The 21,573-nt window shown below is 39.6% G+C and overlaps 1 protein-coding gene across 1 annotated transcript in view; it reads left to right on the forward strand.

Moving 5' to 3' along the window:
• uts2r (urotensin 2 receptor) overlaps nt 1-21,038 on the forward strand; it is a 51,908-nt gene extending 30,870 nt beyond the window's left edge. Inside the window, exon 4 of the mRNA XM_084341391.1 lies at nt 17,797-21,038. The gene's annotated coding sequence lies outside the window, so the exon portion shown is untranslated. The remainder of the gene's footprint in view (nt 1-17,796) is intronic.
• The last annotated feature ends 535 nt before the right edge of the window (nt 21,039-21,573 follow it).

Consider the following 21,573-nt stretch of genomic DNA (forward strand, 5'->3'; position numbering starts at 1 on the left):
CCTCCACCAACCAGTCAAGCTGCAGTTTACATCCATGTCTGTCCAGACTCATATAAGACTTTGAAGGATAAAAAAAGGCGTCTCCTTCTTGCAACAATAACGGCAGGCATGTGTGCGCAATTACGCATACAAACCGTTTGCACCTCCCTTTGAGACGTGGTAAATATAGACGCAGTTTCTCTGAGCAAAATTGCTGTCCGGTTTGATAAATCACTTTGCGTGTGCTAAATTAATATATTTACATTTTCTCCACCCACAACACGCACAATTGCGTGTAAACACCCCATGTTGCATATTCATTGCTGCAAACGTACTAACTGAATGCAGACGCGCTATTTTGCACCTTTTAGAGATGCAACCCTTTTTGCGCACTGTTAGTAAATCAGTTTGTACATTTTTTTGCATGTGCAAGGAGTTTGCACACGTTTTAATACACGCAAACCTTTAGTAGATCCGGCCCTCAATGTATTATTTGGCATTCTAAAATGTGGATGCTTCACACACATGTTCAACTCAGAAGAGTCATACAATCAACATGGTTAAACGTGGAAACTCAAGATAAGTGTCATCATCTGACCAAATGTGAAATATGGTCACAGTCTTCCCTTCTGTTCCTGAGTTATGTGAGTTATATGTTATGTGTTGAATAATGGCCAGAAAAGTGTTTTTTGCTGAACATTATGATGTCACAGTGACATTTGTGTGATATTTTGTCATAAATAGCGAATCATTTTTTTGAGTTATGCCCTAAAATGTTTTGGTGAGATCGCAGTGACTTTTGACATTTTACCACCAAATTCAAATCAGACATCCTTGAGTTCAAGGGGGAGTGCTCACGAGAATTGGACGGATAGATGGACACCTCAAAAACAAATTGCCTCCACAAATGGCTGTAGCCAGCATAAAGTCATTCAAATAAAATTTTAAAAAATGCATGGAGGAAATGACAAATGCAGATGGTTCTGTACGGGGCAGCAGGGCTGGGCATTATGAGTCTGAAAATGATGTAATTTAAAAGCTATGACCTTAACTTAATAAGGGAATATGTTTTGGAAGTCTGGTGGTGCAAATTCCATCTGCTGAGGTCTACATGGTCTTCGTGTGATGCAGTCAAATGCTCCAGAAAAAGTGGAGCTCGTGTAGGATTGTTCTGTCCGCTGCCTTTTGCAAGACCCAGAATGAGTTTTCAAACTCATTGACTTACATTGACTTGCTTTAGTTTCTCACCCTAACATATGTATTGATTAAGAGCTGACCCCTTGTGCTCTCAGTGAGTCAGTTTATTGATAATCAATATCAATTTCACCAGCAGAGAGGAGAAGAAATGGACATAAAGTCATTTTTAACTTCCCCACTTTTTCTGTGGAAAATAAGTTAGCTTAGTCTCGATGTTGAACTTTCTCAATAGAAGCAGTGTAACCTGGATTATTCTATAGTTTATTTGCATAAGATGGATATACCTAAGTGACATCACAGATAAGGCTTCAACAACATCCTTGCAGTCTGCAAAAACTCAGAGAAACAGCTTCAAAAAGTTGTTAGGGTTCCATACTGCAAGGAGTTTGTGACAGCTATCAGATGTTATTACAGCAGGCTGGTTTACCCCTGTTAAGATGCCACTCAACGCCGTCCATACAACTTTGATTGTTGAAAGAAGTTAAGGCTACACTGTACAGTGCTACAGGAAGTGTCACAGGCAATCTCTTCCCGGCGTTGTTCGTGAGGTCACCTGCAGTGCCTTTGCATTGATGTGGTGGCAAACTGAAGCAGCTTCCTGTCAGGACAGCTTCTCTTCTCTCTGTCCTCACTTGTTGTTACACTACATCAGACAGTGGAGTACTTTCAAAAGCCAGAGGCATGTTGTTTCCCAGAATTCATCGCAGAGTCTCCCAGGCATAGAGCAAGTCTTCATCTGCACAATCAGACACTTCAAAGATGTTGAGTTCAGCGACAGCAGGGTTTATCTTTTATTAACTAGGTGTTAATGATATATTGCTGCCTTTCTTCTCCAGGAATTATGACGCATACAGATGCGACTGTGACATTACTTGTGTTCAGATGAGAGCTAGAGGAAATGTTTCATAAGTAAGGATCTTTAAAATCAACCTGAAGTTGTCCCTGGAAAATGTAAACTATAATGATTTAAGCAATTTAAGATGTCTTTCCACTTATTATATTAGGCATTGTCCTGTTAAAGAGTAACTTAAAGTGGTCCTTTGTGACAATTTGCAGTAATTGCACATATTAATCACTTTTTTATCGGCCATATGTGAGGGGATTGTAGCATGACATGAAAAATTAGACCATACCCATCCCTCTCGGTTGCCGATACAAGCCTGGGGACAATTTGTTTCACTTGTTTAATGCAGCTGGACTGTGTTCTTTGTGAAGGACAAGTGTCTGAATTTCAGCGACAGTCCAAAGGATGTGCCTCTCTCCGCTCCACTAACAGAGACCAAGCCGATTTAACGCTAAATGGAAGCAATACCTCAGTCCCCCTCATACACCACACCTCAGCCATATAAACCTAGAAATATACTGTCAGTGGTGTGGACAGTAGTAGGAACATTTTAAGTGCTGTATTGTAGGCAACTAGATGTGTTTCAGTTTCTTGAAGATGTTTCAACTCTCATCCAAGTTTCAACTAACTGGAGGGGAGTTGCAGGCTTTTAACCTCTGTGTGGAAGTGTCCTCACAGAGACATTAAGGACAAATGTGAGCTCTGAGTTTCAGAGTCGTTAGGACCACTTGTGGGTCGTTGACCCAACCGGCCTTAATGTGGGTTGTTAGGGCTAGGTGAGCCCAGGTGTGAATGGTTGTTAAGCTGTCTGGGGAGAGAACTCAGTACTGTAGGTAGGTGTAGTACATTGTAGGTGGGTGATAAGTAATGTTGTAGGCCACCTCCTCTGTTCAAAGGCGGTTGACAGTTTGACATAGATGGATTCTTTTAGTCCTCTTTGCCTGGGTGTTTTGTCCCTATCCATCCTAAGGAAAAACACACAGTACTTAAAATCTGTGGTTACCCAAACTGGACCGTTGTCAAAACCGCTAAAAGATAAAAGAGCAGACAGAGAGGAGACGAGAAAACGTAACAACATCATCATTCCCTATGTTGCGCAAACATCTGAGAAACTCAGGTGGATCTTCAATAAACATCATATTCCAGTTCACTTCAAACCTACAAACACTCTGAGGCAGAAACCTGTCCATCCTAAAGACTAAACACCCAGGCATAAACAGAGTAATGTAGTTTATGCTGTTCAATGCAGCCAGGACTGCACAGATTTGTACATTGGGGAGACAAAACAACCTCTCCATAAACAAATGGCACAACACAGGAGGGCCAACTCCTCAGGTCAAGACTGTGCTGTCCACTTAGATCTGAAGGAGAAAAATCATTCCATACTTGTGTATTAGGAGGGTACTTTCACAAGGCCAATGGAGCCACTGCTAATAATGTTAGCTAGTTAACTTTCCTCTTTGGCAACTGGAAATTAATTTGAATGTTATTTAGTGCCTGCCTAAGGATATTGCACCAAATCCAATTACCAGCACTGACACTGTGAGTGTCAGAGAACACCAATTTGGAAGAAGCTAACAGAACAACATCACAGATATTCTTTCTAAGCAAAACTTAATTTAAAATTTAGTTTGACTTTCGAGAAAAAGGAACAGAAAAGATGGAAAAGAGGAACTGAACTAGTCTTAGTTCAGCCAGTACTCTGATTCATTGTAGAGGTGTTTTGTAAAAGGGGTTTAGTTTTGTCCATTGTTCAGAAGCTTCCTCTGAGTAACGACTACCTTCCGTGATAGGCTGGAAAGTTTTTTGATGTTTGATGATTAAATGTGACACAACAGCACAACTGGAATGTTATCAGCGAGGAGCATATTAAGGTTTGCCATTTCACACGAGCCAGGTCATCGGAAGGGGGAGCTTAATTGAGGATACACTTGTACAAACACACGAGACATGAGGCCAACATAGCACACATACCTCAAAATGCCATCATATTTCATTTGAAATGGCATAAGTTCATGAGGAAAATGTCATTAATTCATGTGCACATAGCTTGCAGAGGTGAAATGGATATATCTACCTGATACCTCAGCAATAGAAAGAATGTTTTAACATGCATGAATTTTCTTGTATTACAAGTAAATGGAAAAAGTAATTTACTTAATGACATGCAAAGAGATATTTACAAAGACAAACATACCAGCAAAGAGGAAACTACTGCAGAGATAAAGACAGGGAGTGTGTAGAGAACCACATATGTTTTTCTCACAATCACGATGGACACAAAGCATTAATGACAGGAGTCTGGTGATAAGAGGCCACATTTCCCAGACTGATGACAGATGTGGTACGGTAAACAAGTGGATGCAATTACTTTTGAGGCTTTACAGCCCCACACAGACATGTAACTGCAATTTATCACAGGTGTTGTTGCCCCGTTAAAGTATAGGGTGGGATGTATATGATGAGATCTGTGATTACTGGCTGCAGGTTTAGGGTGAGGCTAAACCCTCAGGAATGAGGAACATGAACTTATTTTCCTTTCTTTACCAAATCAAACGTTGGCTCTGTTAACTCTAGTGAAGCCCGTTGAGAGTCAGAGCCAAATGCTCTGCAGTGTGGAGGAGTTTCTACTCATGTTCATCATTTCAGTGCTGTGGATGAGACGGTCAGGACAGTCAGGATTCCCACAGAAGTAAATTGAGGAAATGTCTAGACCAGGAGCGTTAAACGTATTTTCATCCTGGGCCACATTAGCATTTTGGTTGCTCCCTAAGGGCTTTTGGTAGGTTAGCATACTTGGCTCTGTGTTTGGTGTTAATTGTATTCCTTTGGCACTGTCACTGTCTCATTAAAAAGAAGATATACCAGCTTGTCTTCATTGAGCACAAATCTGAATTCAAGTTCCCGTTTCTCATTAAAATGCCTTCCCTCGACATTGAACTTGTCTAGCCACTCAGCTTCACTTTCACGGCTGTAAAGCCCTATATTGATGATGACACACTATCTAACGTATCTTAACATGTAGTGGCTAGATGCCTTAAAGTAAGTGCATGGATAATCCAGATGCATGCAAGTATATCAGCTTTTGTACATTTACATACTGCAAGTGTTCTGACCTCGGTCACTACAGGCAACAGCAACATCAAAAGAAGCTAACAGACACACAGCACTGGCTGATTTTTGTATTTATAGCTTTTTTGTGTTGAAATGAGACATGAGACAACACATTATCATCATCATCAAGTAATGCTTACAGTCTCCTGAGTAATAAAGTCCAATATTTCATCTTCACCTATAGCTAGTAGATGTTTGACCTTCTAGCTAGTTGTTAACTTTCTCTTTCTGCTGTCCTGTCCTGATCAGTTGTTGTACAGCGGGCTTATCAGAACTACTTTGGTTTAAAGAGCAGCTGGTTAGAAATGGGGTTCATATGACCTGCAAGACTTACTCAAAACAGTAAAGTTGTGAGCTGCAAAACCAAAACAGTGAGTTTAACAATGCTAACCTAACTAAGGCAAGGGTAGAGTCATGTATCATATTGTCTATGTGTTGGCCACTGCATGCCACTCTTTTTACACTAGCCTATGCATAGTCATTTGATCCATTCCTATATATTAAATAGAGATTAGTGTAGCAGCAGGTAGCGGTGGTCACAGCTTTTATCATAATATAGCTTATGCATGACCCCTGTCAGATAAAACAAAGTCATTTGAGTCATTGTTGGTACATAAAACAGTAATTGACACAACTTTTGAGCATGAGGTGTCAACATTTTTCTTAATTTCCACATCCAGTGGATACGGAATATAGTCCTCTACCAAACAAAGTATTTGTTCCAAGTATTATGTTTCTAAATTCTGGATCCGAACGGACCAGCACAAATCCTACCCAAAGAAAAAAGAAGTCCAGAAAGAGACCCAAAGACAAAACAGGATCAATATATACTAAGATAAATAAACAGAGCCAAATAGGGAGAGAGCACCAACATTGACAGAGGCATGATGGGCCACCTTCAATAAGATGCGGCTGAATTGATTCAGCTAGGTATTAGACATATTGAGCCCGCAACAGAATTGGAACTTAGACCCAATCAGAGTGTGAATAATTTGGATACAGTCATGGTCACCAGTAACCTGTGGACCAGTGAAAACCACTAATTGTAATTAACTGTGCACATATGACTGTGTGCACACAGTGTACCATCATAATAATATTTCACATTCAGTAACATTTAACTTTGTGGAAAGCTTTTGCATTGAAATAATGACAAATACATTGTATCCTATTCTTATCACTTACCCTACTGAATACTGAATAATAAAAAAAATTGGATTCAGTTTGTCTCTGACAGCCATAACAGGAGGATAAAACATCTGATTTGGAGTTTAGATCTTTCAAGCATTAAGTAATGGAAAATGCCAGGCAGCTTGGTTCCATTAGAGGCAGCCCGGCATCACAGGCACCAACACTACTGACACACAAACAAAAAGTGATGAAAGCCTGCCTTTCATTGTGCACTGTAAAAGCCTGACCATGAACACTCAGCAATGACGTTTGAGAGGCATCTACAAAGCAGAATTTTCCCAGGCCATTTATACCTGCGTAATCAATATTGTATCACAAAAAGCATGTATACACCATTTGTATGCTAGAGAGCTGAGAGCAGTGTATAACTACAGGGCATGATGGAAGCACTTCACTCAAATAGAAACTCACTTCAGTACCCAACATTCGCCACACTGTTCAAAGATGGTTCCTCAAGGACACAAATAATGCCTCAGAGGATGGTACTATTGTTAAATCAACATGAAAGTTTAGATTTTCTCCACATTCAATGAACAAATTCCAGCCCGTTCTCTCTCCCAGTGCGTTGGTCAGTTGCCCTATGCTTCTAAATGTGATGCTGTAGGTACCCCTGTAGTGTCACTTCTTTAAGCAGGAAAAGTCTGAGTCAAAGGGTGGTTGGCGTAGTTGGGTTGGTCATACATTGGACACTTATAAGAGTCAAAAGCGACTAAGTTATGTCACACTTGTAACTTTCATTAGGTTAATCATGTATCTAACATCACTAATGTAACCACAATCCTTAGCCCCGACTTTACTTGATGTGCGATACGTCGCTTATGCAACTTACATTACGAGGCTGAATGTAGTTATTTGAACTTAAAATATAATCTTTTCCTAACCCTAACCAAGTTGTTTTGGTGCCTAAACCTAACTGAACCTCAATCATTTGACAACATTAATATCAGTCCAAAAGTCATGATATGTTAGGATATGATTCTAGAGGAGAGAATCATAGTTTAAAGCCTGAGGCCACTGACCAAGCTGTTGTATGTGACGAGTTTCACAGTACTCTTGATAATTGCCAGCGACAGAGCAAGCAACTTTTCTTTTTATCTCCTCTGTCCAGCCCTTCTGCCTCCCATTGCTAATGCTGCTGTTGCTTAAGGGAGCTGCTTTTGTGACCGACAGCCCTGCGCAGTGCTGAGTATTCCAAACCTCAGCTCAATCAGTGTCCATTAGCCAGCAGCCCCTGAGGATCAGAGGGAAACATTCCACAGGGGTCAACTCAATCAAACAACCCTGAGAAAAAATGAACGGAAGACTGTGATCAAGACAGTTTTAAAGTTGGTTGGTACTGCCATTCAGCTGGCTGTTTTGTCAAACATAATGAGAGGAGGATTGCTGAAATTAGGCTTGTGTTGATCTTAAAAGAGATCAAGGTGTCTGAAGTAGACGTGCTGTGCTGGCAAGTCTCATCCAGTCTTATTCGCCTCTGGTCGAAAGAAATGTGACACGTGGATATAAAGATATCCACGCTATACTCTTCCACCTTGACATGAATAGCCAAGGGGAAAGCCATAAATGAACACGCACACTGAGGAAAGAGTGTGTGAGAGAGCAAAGAAGGAGCAGGGGATAAAAGAGAACCAATAAACCTAACCTCCGATCTTCCAACAGTGAAATAGGAAAGCTAAGAGACAGTTGTTTAACAGTTGTGGAGAGAGACTAAAGGAACAGTTAATGGAGAAGACAAGACACGTAACATGGAAGAAGAAAATCTCTCCTGGGTCTCCTTCCACGTTTATCTTTTGCTTTGATCAGTTTAAGTGATTTTGATTTGGTTTATCAGATTGTTCTTGAGCACAAGCAAAGCATAGAAATTAAGGCACTACAATTACATCATGTTGTGAATTAGAGCAGTTTTGACAAAGTGCTTAGCAGTAGACCACACACAGTTTAGTAGACCCTCATAGGCAGACGTAGAATAGATACTCCCCTACATTTAAACAAGGTTGTGGAGAGGTCAAGAGCTTCCATCTGATATTCTATTCCAGACTTTACAGGGAAGGGATAATCTCAGTTTTAGCCCTTCACCGTCTAGTGCGTGACTTTTCCAAAATCCAGCAGAAGTGGGTGTGAGAAGAGGTGTCAGGGTACACAAAGGACATGGCTGAGGTGTGAGGGTGGGGTAGGGGCACATGCAAAGCTGGTGCGCCTGTAGTATTATGAGAAAAAGGCAGAAGACTGAAGACTACCTTACAGTTAAGCAGATTCCATCAGCATTAATAATTCACCCCAAATCAAAAAGCTAATCCAGTTCTGTACGAATGAAAGAAGAGAGAGAAAATTAACAGCTACAAAAGAGGTTAATATTAATAATGAATTGCATAACCACTTGTAACCCACATCCAACAATTAGAATCCAGCTCACTTCCCATCATCACAACAGAGCGCTATAGTGTCTTTCAGCTCATTGTTGGTTTTACAGCCACCAACCCACCCGGGAAAAGTCCCGGTACTCCCAATGGCCAATCCGTCCCTGATGCTAACTTCCTGTTGGTTATCCCTGCAGCGCTCTGTAAGCACCCATTCACAACTCAATTCACCAAGATGTTGTGCTGCTAGAGCCTTCGCCCTGGTTGTTTAGTTATGACCAGTAGCTAATATAAGCTAAAGTTAGCATAATGCCAGTTGCACATTGCTGTCTACCCAGTGTTTCTGAGTCTCCTCACTGACATTATGCCTCTTTTCTACTTTTGCTTATATACACTACATCTTAGCATGTCACATCTAGACATTTGTTTTTTATCAAGAGTAAAACAATAAACAAAAATATTGCAAAGGCATTTGTGTTCCCCGTTGCTTAAATTCCTCGCTGTCTTGTAGCAAGAACTTGAGGCCACAGTAGGTACAGTACTGTTTAGAAAGAGGAACGCAGCCTCACTTAAACCTTGAATACCGAGGTTTTTACATAAAAAATGTGAGGTACAGCTCTGGAGGGAGCCTCATCAAAAGTTGAGCTATAGGCACATCACACTTTCTTTGACTCGTGGGTCTGCTCTGGGACACATTGCACATTAAAAGCACCAAAACAAAGTCTAAGAAAACTTTGAATTCAAACATACAGTCATGTGTGTTGAGATTTCTTGTTGATGTGCCAGAGTTTGATGAAGTGACATTTAAATATGGGAAGGGATCAAAGAGTGCCCTTGTTGCGACGTTGAAAGTTTCACTCTGACGCATCCCTGGAGTGAAATAGCTCTCAGCGCTGTCCCGTCCTTCTATGATTCAGGCGTCATTACAATTTTTTATCCTACTTTTAAAGAAAGCTTTTTCAGCGACCTTTCTATACCTCCCTTTGTTCTCGAGAACAAAACCTCAGCCATACTGGCAACCTGTAAGAGCATCCAGGCAGATGTAGACATGAAGAAAGGTTCTTCTGATCTTTACTGCTTTCATAGGGGCTGTTCAGGCACTTGGAAGGGAGAGATGGGTGCATTATAATGCCCCTCTAGTTAGTGGCTTGGAGTCTCACATAGACATGCAGCTGCACAAAGACATAGCCTCTATATGACATTCCTAAACACTACAAAATACAAAGACTGAGACCAAAATAACACAAATATACAGTTCCCACTGGAGCACAACAGTGTAAACAGCGCAACACAGCTACTCCTACAGTAATTATGCAGTAGCCAAAAATATATGCAGCAGTTCCAGCTGCATTGTTCATGTTGATATGGATTAGCAACTGAAATGATCAATTAGTGGTAGTGTTCATACCTAAACACCGAAGCAAAATTATTACTAATGATGAATAGTTGTTTATATGTGTCTAAGTCCATTCATAATTATTTTTGGTCATGGTGTAATTTGTTGATTTATTAACTATCTGGTACTTTAACGTTAGCAGGGTGCCTCTCATCCAGTTTACAGTGTGCTTTTATCTTGGTTTGTAATTAGTTACCATTTACAGAGGCTTCACAGAGGCATACTTGGACATGCACACATTGTAATCCCCCCATCTGTCGTCAAAAAAATGCATAAAATCGGAAGCAAATATTATTAATAGGCTTTACAAATGTTAGTTTTGCTTTTGTGCTACACACACTGCATATTAATATGCAGCAACAGGAGTGAGTGACAGTGAGTGATTTTCTGTACACAAGAACAAGAAAATACCTAATGGTAATCAACAGTGATTTTGAATACATCTCATTAATGTATTTATTTTTGTAAAGTGGCTTAGTGAAATGAGACATATCAGATGGGATAAGACTACACATAACTTAATATACTGGGTGAAATGACAGGATTAACACAATAAGGCAAAAGATGCATTGAGAGTTTTGGTGAGTCTGTTGTTATTCATGTGTGTGTAGGAGAGAATGTGTGCGCAAGTGAAGAGGAGTAATGGGGGGTGTATCTACATACCATAATTAGAAATAACTCTATATTGAAACATGTCTGTTTGCTAAAATCAACATGCCATTTGGGCCTTTATTCTTACAGAGTTATAAATTACTCTATATGCTACTGCAGTGACAAAGTTTTCTCATCAGTCCTTGTATGGGGATCTGCACTTGCCAATTCAGCTGAGCTGCATTTATCTAAGACAGCCTTCTGTGACATCCACAGCTTGTTGAAACTAATCAAAGAGATAAAGTTATAATCCTTTAGATTTCAGTACTGGGTGATAATGCGACACCTGTGGCTACGGTGGTAACAGTAACAGGTAACAGGTGCAGTGTAATTCCACAGCAATTGCTCATTCATCAGCTACTTTTTGAGAAATAGCAACCAGTCCATCTGTTAAGTGAACAGCCAAACAAACTCACATAGTTTTAATAATGAAGTTAGTCAGTAATAGATCATCATGTCATGTTGCCACTACAACCCACACGTCTACAAGTCTACATTATATATATATATATATATATATATATATATATATATATGTATGTATATATGCTGTGTGCTGTGCTGCTATTTGGCAATATTCAGATGCTATAAAAGTCTCTCACCAGTTAATTGATATATAAGGTATTCATGCAGTGGATAATTTGAAAAACACATGTGTAAATGCTGGAGCCAGGCATTCTTCAATTGGGTAGTCAGAATGGAGCCAGCGGCACTATTATATGAACATGAATATGTGACTAACTAGAAAATAAGGTTCTGTGTTAAGCACTACAACGCACAAGTCACCATCATGTGGAATGTTTGGAATAGATCAAACAATCGGTGTATCCAACACTTTTTCTTATCCCAGCAGGTAATGTAGCAAAGACGCTTACACTAGGTACAAAGTACCAGAGTCCCAAACTACGGAGAATTACTATTGTTCTGATAGCTCTGAGAGTCTTTATCGTCATTTTTATTTCTATGACATAACACGCCAGTGCAAAATGCAGAATATGTCATACATATACTGTACCATCACAGTGACTTTTTTACAAAGGAACCAAGAGGGGTAAACATGAAGCTATACAGACTAACTCGTTGATTGGATAGTTTTAGCGATAGATTAGCGATTGATTGGATGGTTCATCCTGCATCATCAGCGCATCATCATGATCCATGTGGGGAAAGTAAACTCTGGTAACTGACAGGAGTTTATGCAGCATTTTAATGCCTCTGATGTGTTTATTTATATTCCCTGGTGTCACAAAGAGCTCTTAAAGAAATAGCTGATTATAAGCATTTATATTACTGGGCTGTAAATCAACTGCAGCTCATGATTAATGGCTAACAGAGACAGGATCTTGTACAGTAATGATTCGGGGCTTATTACTGTGGGAATGCTGTCACACACACTTTTTGCTTTTCATGGACTTAATGAACTGACAAAGTACACGAGTAGGATATAGCACAGCAGTTTTAACAGCTTTTGAAATATTAATCAGGGAAAACACTCACACTGATGTGCATTAGTGTACAATGGTTACCAAATGATTTTATGATTATATAGGCATATGCCTGACAGGTGGATTACAAGATTGATTCTGGCAGGCGTGTGAGAGGGAACCTGCATATAGTTTTTTTGACCGTGTTAGAGAAAGTGTGTTACTAAGTAGGCCTAAGTATTAGCGTTTTGAGTTAATGGCATGGATGTAAATGAATAAACGGGTCTTTGCACCGAAAGTTACAGCCCAATTGGACATTGGTTTATTGTTTTTCAAGAACGCGCGTCCGAACAAAGAGTTCTCCCTCATCGCCGCCTCAACGACGCAAATATATTAGTCTTTATAGGAAAGACTCTATATTTAAGTCATCGCAGGTGTGTGAGAGGGAACCTGCATATAGTTTTTTGACTTAAATATATAGTCTTTATAGGAAAGACTATATACTAACTTTTGAGTTTTTTTCCTCCGGTCATGCTCAGGGCTGTTAACTTAAACAGATATAGTCACAGATGGAACAACTGCGTTGAAATGCAATCTTCTGTCTGATTATTATTAGCTTACCTGTAATCATTTGTTGGTTAACTAGACTTGTACGGTCAGGTGCCCAGAGGCCCTTGCGGGTGCACACTCACATGTGTGTGTTGCACCCAAAATGCATCCTACTGTAGGTGTGCAGCAGCTGTACAGAAATGGTTCCACAGCTTAAAGAAAAAAAGAAGAAGAAAAACATTCTGGCCAAGAAAAAATGCTTCAAGAGGCAGTTACAACTGTGGTGGCCGACAGGGTTGCCAGGCTTCACTCCATGACTGCCACGGTTACCCCTGGCCAACCCCCCCAAATCTGTGGTTGGTAAACAGAGGCACATGTGTGCACACACACAATATCGACACACTGTCCTTATAAGTGGTCTGTGTGCACTGGTGTAATTGCATGTGAGGCTGAGGCCTGCGGTGCTGCAAGCCTCAGATAAGAACCAGGCAGTGGGTTGTGTGTTAAGCCAGGCAGGATAAGCCAGGTCTGTATGTCCTGCCAGAGAGGAAGCAAGCAAGAAGCAGAAGCGTAACAGCCAGAGAACCAGCAACACTGACTCTCAGGCCCTCATGGTGCAGAAATTGGAGCACAAACTCTGCTTTTATCATCTTTTGCCGAGACGTTCAGCCAATATCACCGCCTGGCCTAAACACACATTACTGCATTCAGATTTAACTTTCTGCACCTCCCGTGGCATATTTCATCCAGAAGTGAAAGTCATCTATTCCAAATATAAATTTGTTGCCAGCCAGGTTGAGTGTGGTCCAGTGTGTGTGAAATATATAACAATAACAACTGTGACAACCACAATATTTACCCTTTAAATCTTTCTCCCAGCTCTGCCGGGGAGGAGATTTATACCACTCTGCTGCTAATATGTTTCACTTCACAGTCAACCTTACTGAAGCTTTTCTTTAAAGGTGTAGCATGTTACAATAAGCATGCTGAGGGTTACTTCTGTTTTAAAACTAGGTGAATAATTTAAATCTATTGAGTTACAGGAAATGGCAGAGGAAACCACTCTCAGTCAATGAACCCTTCACTTCCTCAGCAGATTGAGATCCACTCATGGTCTCTGATGAGCCCTTTATGATGAGGCCTTGGCAAAGAGGGACAAACGTGCACCTCGCTGCCTGACGGCTGCTGCCAAGTGGGCCGTAAGGTTGTTTGGCTGCTACTGAGAGAGCAAAGGAGGTGTGGGGGAGCAGGACAGTAGCAAAAATGAGAGGGGTTTAGCGAGGGTAATGAAGGAGACACATCAGTGATAGGGCTCACAGCCAAATAGCAAGTCAACAGGTGGCCAATGAACAGCTGGACTGATGGCCTAGGGAGCAGAGTGACTCAGGTTTCTATTTTCTGCCCACTGCTATTCAAACAGCAAAATAACTTGACTTGCTGCAAGCATTAGAGTCAAAGAAGACAGTCAGCAACCTAATCTTCTCAGAGCTGTAAGACTTGCTTCTAAAGGAGGATAACCATTTTCCATCAAGTGAACCTCTGTTTTATAAAATGTAACTATAATTCAATTAATATCAGAACATTGCACCTCTCAAACACGCCACATATGTTACCATTGGCTTTTTTTCTCTGTCAAATCCTTTTCAACAACTTTATACGATGAAGTAAGAAAGTAAGAGATCTGCTTTTATAGTAAATTGAAGTATGTGTGATACTGTTGTGCAACCATTTTCCTGCTGTAAAAGGACTGACTGGACTATCTAAAGCTGGAAGGAACTAAGCCTATTAAATCACTACATATTTATCGTCTTGAATAACAGTAATATTAATTTAACTACGATAAGACAAACATTCCCATCCCGCGCAGTACAGATAAAGTACAAAAGCAGATGCAGTCAGTACAGATAGGGAACCGTTACAGGTGTACCAAACAGAGCTGAACTGAACTGCCTAATGAAGTGTCACTGAGCAAACAGATTAGTCCCATTTGTTCTTTATCTTATGAGCTAAAGGTGACTTTGTCTACCCATGGAAACAGTCATATACAGCTGGTTCCCTGCTTAGCACATGACCTACTACTACATACAGTCATATCATATTTTAAAGCAATATGCAGTTTGGGTGCAATATGACAGACTAACCAAAAGACCTATTATGTATTCTGTATAGAGCATCACAGGCTGTTTGTGGTGAAGGTAATCCATCTACCCTGCACTATCACAGCCATGTGATGGTGGAAAAGTTGGTTTTAGTGAATTGAAAGACACATATACACATATTTAAAGATAGATTGATCAGACAGCCTTAAGTATTGTGATTTGGCATAAATTACACCAGTATTCGATTTAATCATCTTCACTGAGTCCAAATATGTGAAGTGCAGGATTTATTAGATAACACAGACAAAGAAATTGGATTGGGGAAGAAATAAAGTCAAATAAAGAGAGAATTGTTGCTTATCTCTATCGGCATTTTTCATGGCAATGGCAACAGCACTATATAATGGAAAGGGTCTACGTGCCGCTGCTGTGTGCCAAGTCGTGTGCATTTGAGTGACTTTTCTGCACCTTTTAATGATAGAGCTCCGGCATTTACTGGGCAGGATAATACTGGATGTTCCAGTGAAAGCTCAGAAAGAGTCTTGTTAAGTGGATATGGAAAGAGTGACGTGAGCATCCCTTCAAATAGCACCTGCACATGCTATCATACACTCTCACGCCTTTGCACACATGTCAGTTGAAAGTAACAGTACGGTCCAGTTGTATCAGAAAGACATCCATTTTCTGTACATGTTATAAAACAAGCATGCGATCACTCTTATAATACAAAGAGTAATACATTTCCTTGAACATCGATGTTTTACAGATGTCTCTTTTATAACAGTGGTCTGGTGGTTAAATTGCTTTTTGCGCTTTCAAGAGATTTGTTCGTTCCAACATGTCAACTTGGATGTCCTAGATAAAAGATTGTACTGCCCCTCTATTTTTACATTTATTGAATAGTGCAGCTGAATATAGGAGACATGCAGCAAAGTGTTTGTAATTGTCTTACAATTTAATAATAAACATGTTTTATGATGCTATTAATAAAACTTATATAGTCCAATTAACACATAATGATGTGAAGTATGCAGTGTTATCTTGTTACCTTTAGACAGGGCCAGGCAATTTGTTTTTCCTTGTTTCCAGTCTCACTACTTAGCTAACCTAGCTAGCAGACACATATTGTATGTACAAATCCTGACTTGAAGTGATGTAGAGCCAGAGATGCTTTATCTGTGCAATTTCTTGTTTCTTTAATTAAAAAATATCAAGAGTACCTTCCTGTTTTGCAATCTCAGTAAACATGATGTGAATGGAGTGATGATGCAGTACTATTAAACTTTCAGATCAAGGATTCAAATATTATTATTCAAATGACCGGCACAGGTAATATTATGGTGATCGGCATTTACCTTCCTTCTTCAGTTCATTTTCTTATGCCTTTACTTGCAGCAGTCAGAAAATTAATTAATACATGAGGTTTTCTTTATTGCGGTGAAATTTAATTTAATTCAAGGACCTTACTCTGAGTCCCTGTCAGAGTAAGAGCAGTGATGTCTGCCAGTCCTCTAGTTGAAAAGGAAAATTAAGTTGGGAGTAGAACATAATAATCGAGTTGATTATAGATGCCTTTATTCAGCCATGGGTAGACCTGACTTGAGCTACACTGAAGGAAGAAGAACAAGAAATTCAATAGGTCCTAAAGTTATCCAACAGCAATGTCAAACATGACCGCTGTCACTTGCCATCTCAGATTACTTAGTGCTGTTTCTCTTCACATCTTGCTGCATAGAACCTGCTGTGATTACTATGCTGTTAGTTTCTGTGAGATTAATGATGGTTGATGTGAAGTCTTGTATGGATGCCACATGCTGTATGTGCTATAATAAGATATCTGTGTGCATCAAAGCGTGGGAATTGTTCATTAACTATTTGGGTAGTGGGGATAAATTTCATGAAGCAGATGAACAGTCACTGAATGAATACATTTGCATCTGACCCACTTTCATTTGATTTAAATAAGCACAAAAGAAGTTAATATGTGGATACAGTTGTATAACCCTAACCCTACCCAGCAAAGTTGTTTGGAATGTCATGACGCATGTCTGGAGGCATACATGTGGCTACACCAAAAACATTACAGGCCAGGGGAGAGCCTATAATACCCCCCGTCTTCTAATTCATGAGAGATTCAGTTGAGCAGGCCCGGAGCTGTTAAACTATTTATTCTTACTATGCTATTTTCAACAACAGTACGGTGTTTCTGCAGCTGCACTACTTCCGGTACTTCTTCTTGGATTGTTGATTTCAGAAAGCTACATAAATTGTCAAACACACACCCCCCATATTTAACATCACAAATGTGTGGTGGTATTTGGACACCGTTTTACCATCTGACAAGAACTTCATGATTCACCATTTTTCTTGTTTTTTTTAATGGAGCTAAAAATAGTTATTTAGCATTTTCAGTTGAAACTGAGTTATAACTTTTAGATAATTACAGTAACAGATTATATATTTTCTTCTGTCAAAAAATAAAAAGAATCTGTACACCTCTACAAAAAGTCTCATTGTGGAAAGACATGTTTAGTCTGAAGCATTTATACATAATGTATGATGATAACTGTGTTTGGTGTGAACGAAACACCTGAGGGATAATGGCAGTGGAACCAAAGACACTGTAATCTGATACTGCAGGGCAATCCTGTTAACTCTGCTCTCTAAATCGTGCTGTAATGATTTCTTTGAGTTAGAATTCTCCTCTTTCTTTGAGTGTGTGTGTGTGTGTGTGTGTTCTGCCTACCTTTCTGAATGCAGACAGGAACTCAAAACTGCTTCCCTGCTATTTTTACCAGCACTGTTTCGAAAGAGAACAAGCAATGCAAACAGTTGGGATTGTGTGTGTGTGTGTGTGTGTGTGTGTGTGTGTGTGTGTGTGTGTGTGTGTGTGTGTGTGTGTGTGTGTGTGTGTGTGTTTGTGTGAGTGTGTGTGGGTGTTCAGAGGATTTACAACTGCAATATTAATAGCCTGTCCTGTGTCTCCCTGATACAGATATAGCTGAGCTGTGCTGGCTGAAGGAGAGGAAGAAAGGACAGAAACCTGTTGGAGATGACAACACAGTAGCAGACCCTGAACTCCCCATCATCACAACTGTGGAAGAGGACGAAGAAGTTTCTTTTGTATTTGTATAGTTGAGTACGTGTGGACACTATAGGATGGCATGAGCACCAGCAGGAACTGAATGAGCTGGTAGCTGCAGTTGGAGACTGTGTGCAAACTAGAAGTCTATTTATTTGTCACTCACAGAACTTTCCTGTGTCCCAAGAAGAAAGATCAGCGTCTTACATTACAAAAATGAGACTTTTAAACTTTTGTGCTTTCTCTTATGTTTACCCTCTGTCCCTCTCACAGTGCATTGTGTCTGCCTTCAAGTGAAAGTGTCTTTGAAACTGTAATTTCTTTGTGATGGAGAGAAGTTGGCAACAGGGGGGTTATGCTGTTGACACACAGGTGAGATAAGGGCAGCATTATCGAAGCATCAGTGGTTTGATTCACAAAAAAAGGAAAACTGTGTTTAAATGTCAGTCAAGCTGAAGTGAAAAAAAGTGTCTGGCATGTGATATTTAAATCCATGACAGATCAAAATGCATGAAAGAGCTTTCACTGTAACAAATGACTGCTTTTAGAGGACATCTGGAACGCTCGTGTTTTAATGATACGGCAGAGTTCAGACAGACAACAGCACTGCGTGATGTCATCCAGCTGTGATGCTGCTATCATATAGGTGCAAAGGCACAAGTACATGACTGTGAGAGTACAGTTTTTCCACTGTTAAGGGTAACATAATTTTAACCATGGCAACTCTCTTTAATTGTAAAATCCTTTCTCTTGGTATCACAAATCACCATGCAGTGTTTTGGCCTCTGATAAGCCTTTTAACTCACTGATCTGTTTCTCAAACTAGACTTTTCTGGATTGCATTTCAGTGACTGTTACATGCAGCAACAACATTACAAGCGCAACAACAACTGAACAGCTGTTGTCCGTCTGAACAGCTCGTAAAGTTGGCGATAAAATGTATTTTTCTTGCTGTCATGAAAAAAACAATACCAACAATGACTATTAAATGTGTAGCCAAAGCCTGCTATATCTTTCTCTGTGCTGTAAATCGCAATTATTATATTAAATAAGACTAAGAGTATACAGTGAAGCTAAGAAGCTATGTGAGACCAACGCACCCTCATACCTAAATTACTGAATTGCCAGTGACTCCCAAAATGACATATATCACAGTTCCCAAAACATAATGGCTGTTGGAGTGTACCAGCGACGGGCACACCGGACCAACTGTCGCAGTTTGGTAAATATTTAGGCAAGAAAACTACTTGGTTAGGTTTAGGAAAACCTCACAGTTGGGTTAAAATAACCACAATTATGTAACGTAAGTTACGAATGTATCTACATTATGTACGTAACTTCACTTACATAATGTACATGACATTACTTAACTATGTTAGTATGATAAAATAACACCATTGTGTTTTGGCTTCACATGAACAGCAGGTTAAAGCCCTTTGTTTGTTTTAACCCAACCATCTGTCCCTGACCTCCTCCCTAAGCAGACATTGTCGTTTTTTAAACAACATCGACTTCCTCCTTTTGCTGCCATAATAATTACTATGGCCACTAGAGGTTGCTGCCTAACAAGAAATCTCAACATGAGAAGTACTAAACTGCTTTCAGTGTTGACGTATATGGTAATTTTTCTGAGGACTGGCTGGTGAGATTGTACTAAGACAGCTAAATGCTAACATCAGCATGCTAACCTGCTCACAATGACACAGATAATATGCTTATGTTACGTTAAACATGTGCATCATCTAAGTTAAGAATTTTTTAAACAATCTGACTACTAGGATCGAGCAAGTGCTTGGCTGAAACAAGTATTCTGTACAGATAATGTACTTTTACGAGTATGCATAACATCCGAGTTAAATGTGTCAATATCTGTACTCTGGATGAAGGAGTTCATTCATCCAAGTTCATAAAAAACTTCTTCTGTAAATAGTTCTCTAACTGTTGTGATCAAAAACATTGATTTCAGCCTTAAATTAACTTAATCTTGTTGACCACATCCATTTCCGGTTTAAGCTCCACCCATTGTGAGGATGATGAGATATGGATACAGATAATTTGGTAGATAAATTGGTTGAACAGACACAGATACAAATAATGGTGTACTGGCTCATCCATACTGAATATCATTAAATATAGTATTTATAAGTACAGCTGAAGTTGATGGTAATGTCTTTAACTGCATTAAAGTATTGGACAAATTACATTTTTAAATGATGAAGCTACATGAAGGTCAGAGGGTCACTAAAGATTTTACAATTCATCTGTGTGAACCTAATGAGCTACACATTTTTTACTAGCTGAATTGTTCCTTTATTACCATGAACACTGCAGATATGTTGAGTCACTCCTATATCTGCATTTGGCAATATTCTGTATTAGTCATACACAATAGTAGCCCATAGTTTCAGAATACATAAACACAAGCTTTTCAGTATGTGAAACTGCACCATCCTTGTTGAACCACAGTAAAAGCAGTTTCACGTTTGCTGCCCAATCATCTTTATCCTTACTATCACTCTTATTTGTTTCTTTTTCTGTGATTTTTGCTGCAAATCATTCCCATGTCTTGTAATTGCAACCCCATGATGCTGATCAGTCATGTAGACTGCAAGACTTACAAGACAGAAAGCTCTGTAGTGTGACCAAGGCATTAGAGAACACTTAAAAAATAAACTATATACTCCTGAACCATTTTTTAAGATTTATGTCTTCAGTATAGGCCTAGAGCTGAGTGACAGACAGGTCAGGAGAAACAAAAGTATTGAGCGATGGCCTTACACTATTGGTTTTGGTTTGGGGTTTTACAGGGGATTTCTTTCTCTTGAACAAGGAAAATAAAGAGAAATGACAGCCTTTTTCCATGTGCAAATAAGGTGATCATTCAAACTACGAAAACATCAGAACCTTGCTTTGAACTTTTTAAAATAAATTGTAAAAAGAATTGAATATATTGTTGAGGGGGGGAAAAAATTCCGGTAAAGATACTGTTACTGATGTATTTCATCTGATGTATTTCATCTGTTTACAGATATTTGAATTTGTTTGCATGTCATTGCTGCTATTTAATGCTACCGTGCAATGCTATCATTCATAAAAAAAAATGCTTAAAAGCCAAAAGCTCTTTTGGTGTGATTTCTCAGATCTGCAAGGCTCCTCTGAGGCCGAGTTGATCATGTTTTGGCTCCAATTCTAATACAAGAAAGGATACAAAGAGTGTGAGCAGGTAGGAACCAAGCTGTTACATCTCTATTGATTTAACTCCCAGAGCAGCTGGAGACAAGCTGCAAACATCGCCTGGCTGATGCATATTTAACCAATCTATCCTCTGAAGAAATCATGTACTTGGATTTGGGAGGATTTGTATGCAGGAGCTGGAAAAGTGTAATAAATTTACACAGATCTCGCCATGGGATCTGAAGTTTTTCTTTAGATGTAGCCTGCTGCCTTTGTACTCATGTACACTGTGCACTTGAGAAATCAACACCAGCTGTGCTAATACGCAGTCAGGTAATGCCAGATTTCATAGCTTGTGATTGAGTCTCAAATGTCATAAATAAACCAATTTATTGGCCGCAAATAGAACTGACTGTCATGACAAGGTTTGGTTGCTTTCTATCTTCTTTGATAGAGTAGGAGGTTACTTGGAATATATGAGAAAAGGAAGCGATAATAATGATGGTGTATATTAGC

The sequence above is a fragment of the Pagrus pagrus genome (genome assembly GCF_965226575.1).
Source record: "Pagrus pagrus genome assembly, chromosome: 21".
Lineage (NCBI taxonomy): Eukaryota > Metazoa > Chordata > Actinopteri > Spariformes > Sparidae > Pagrus > Pagrus pagrus.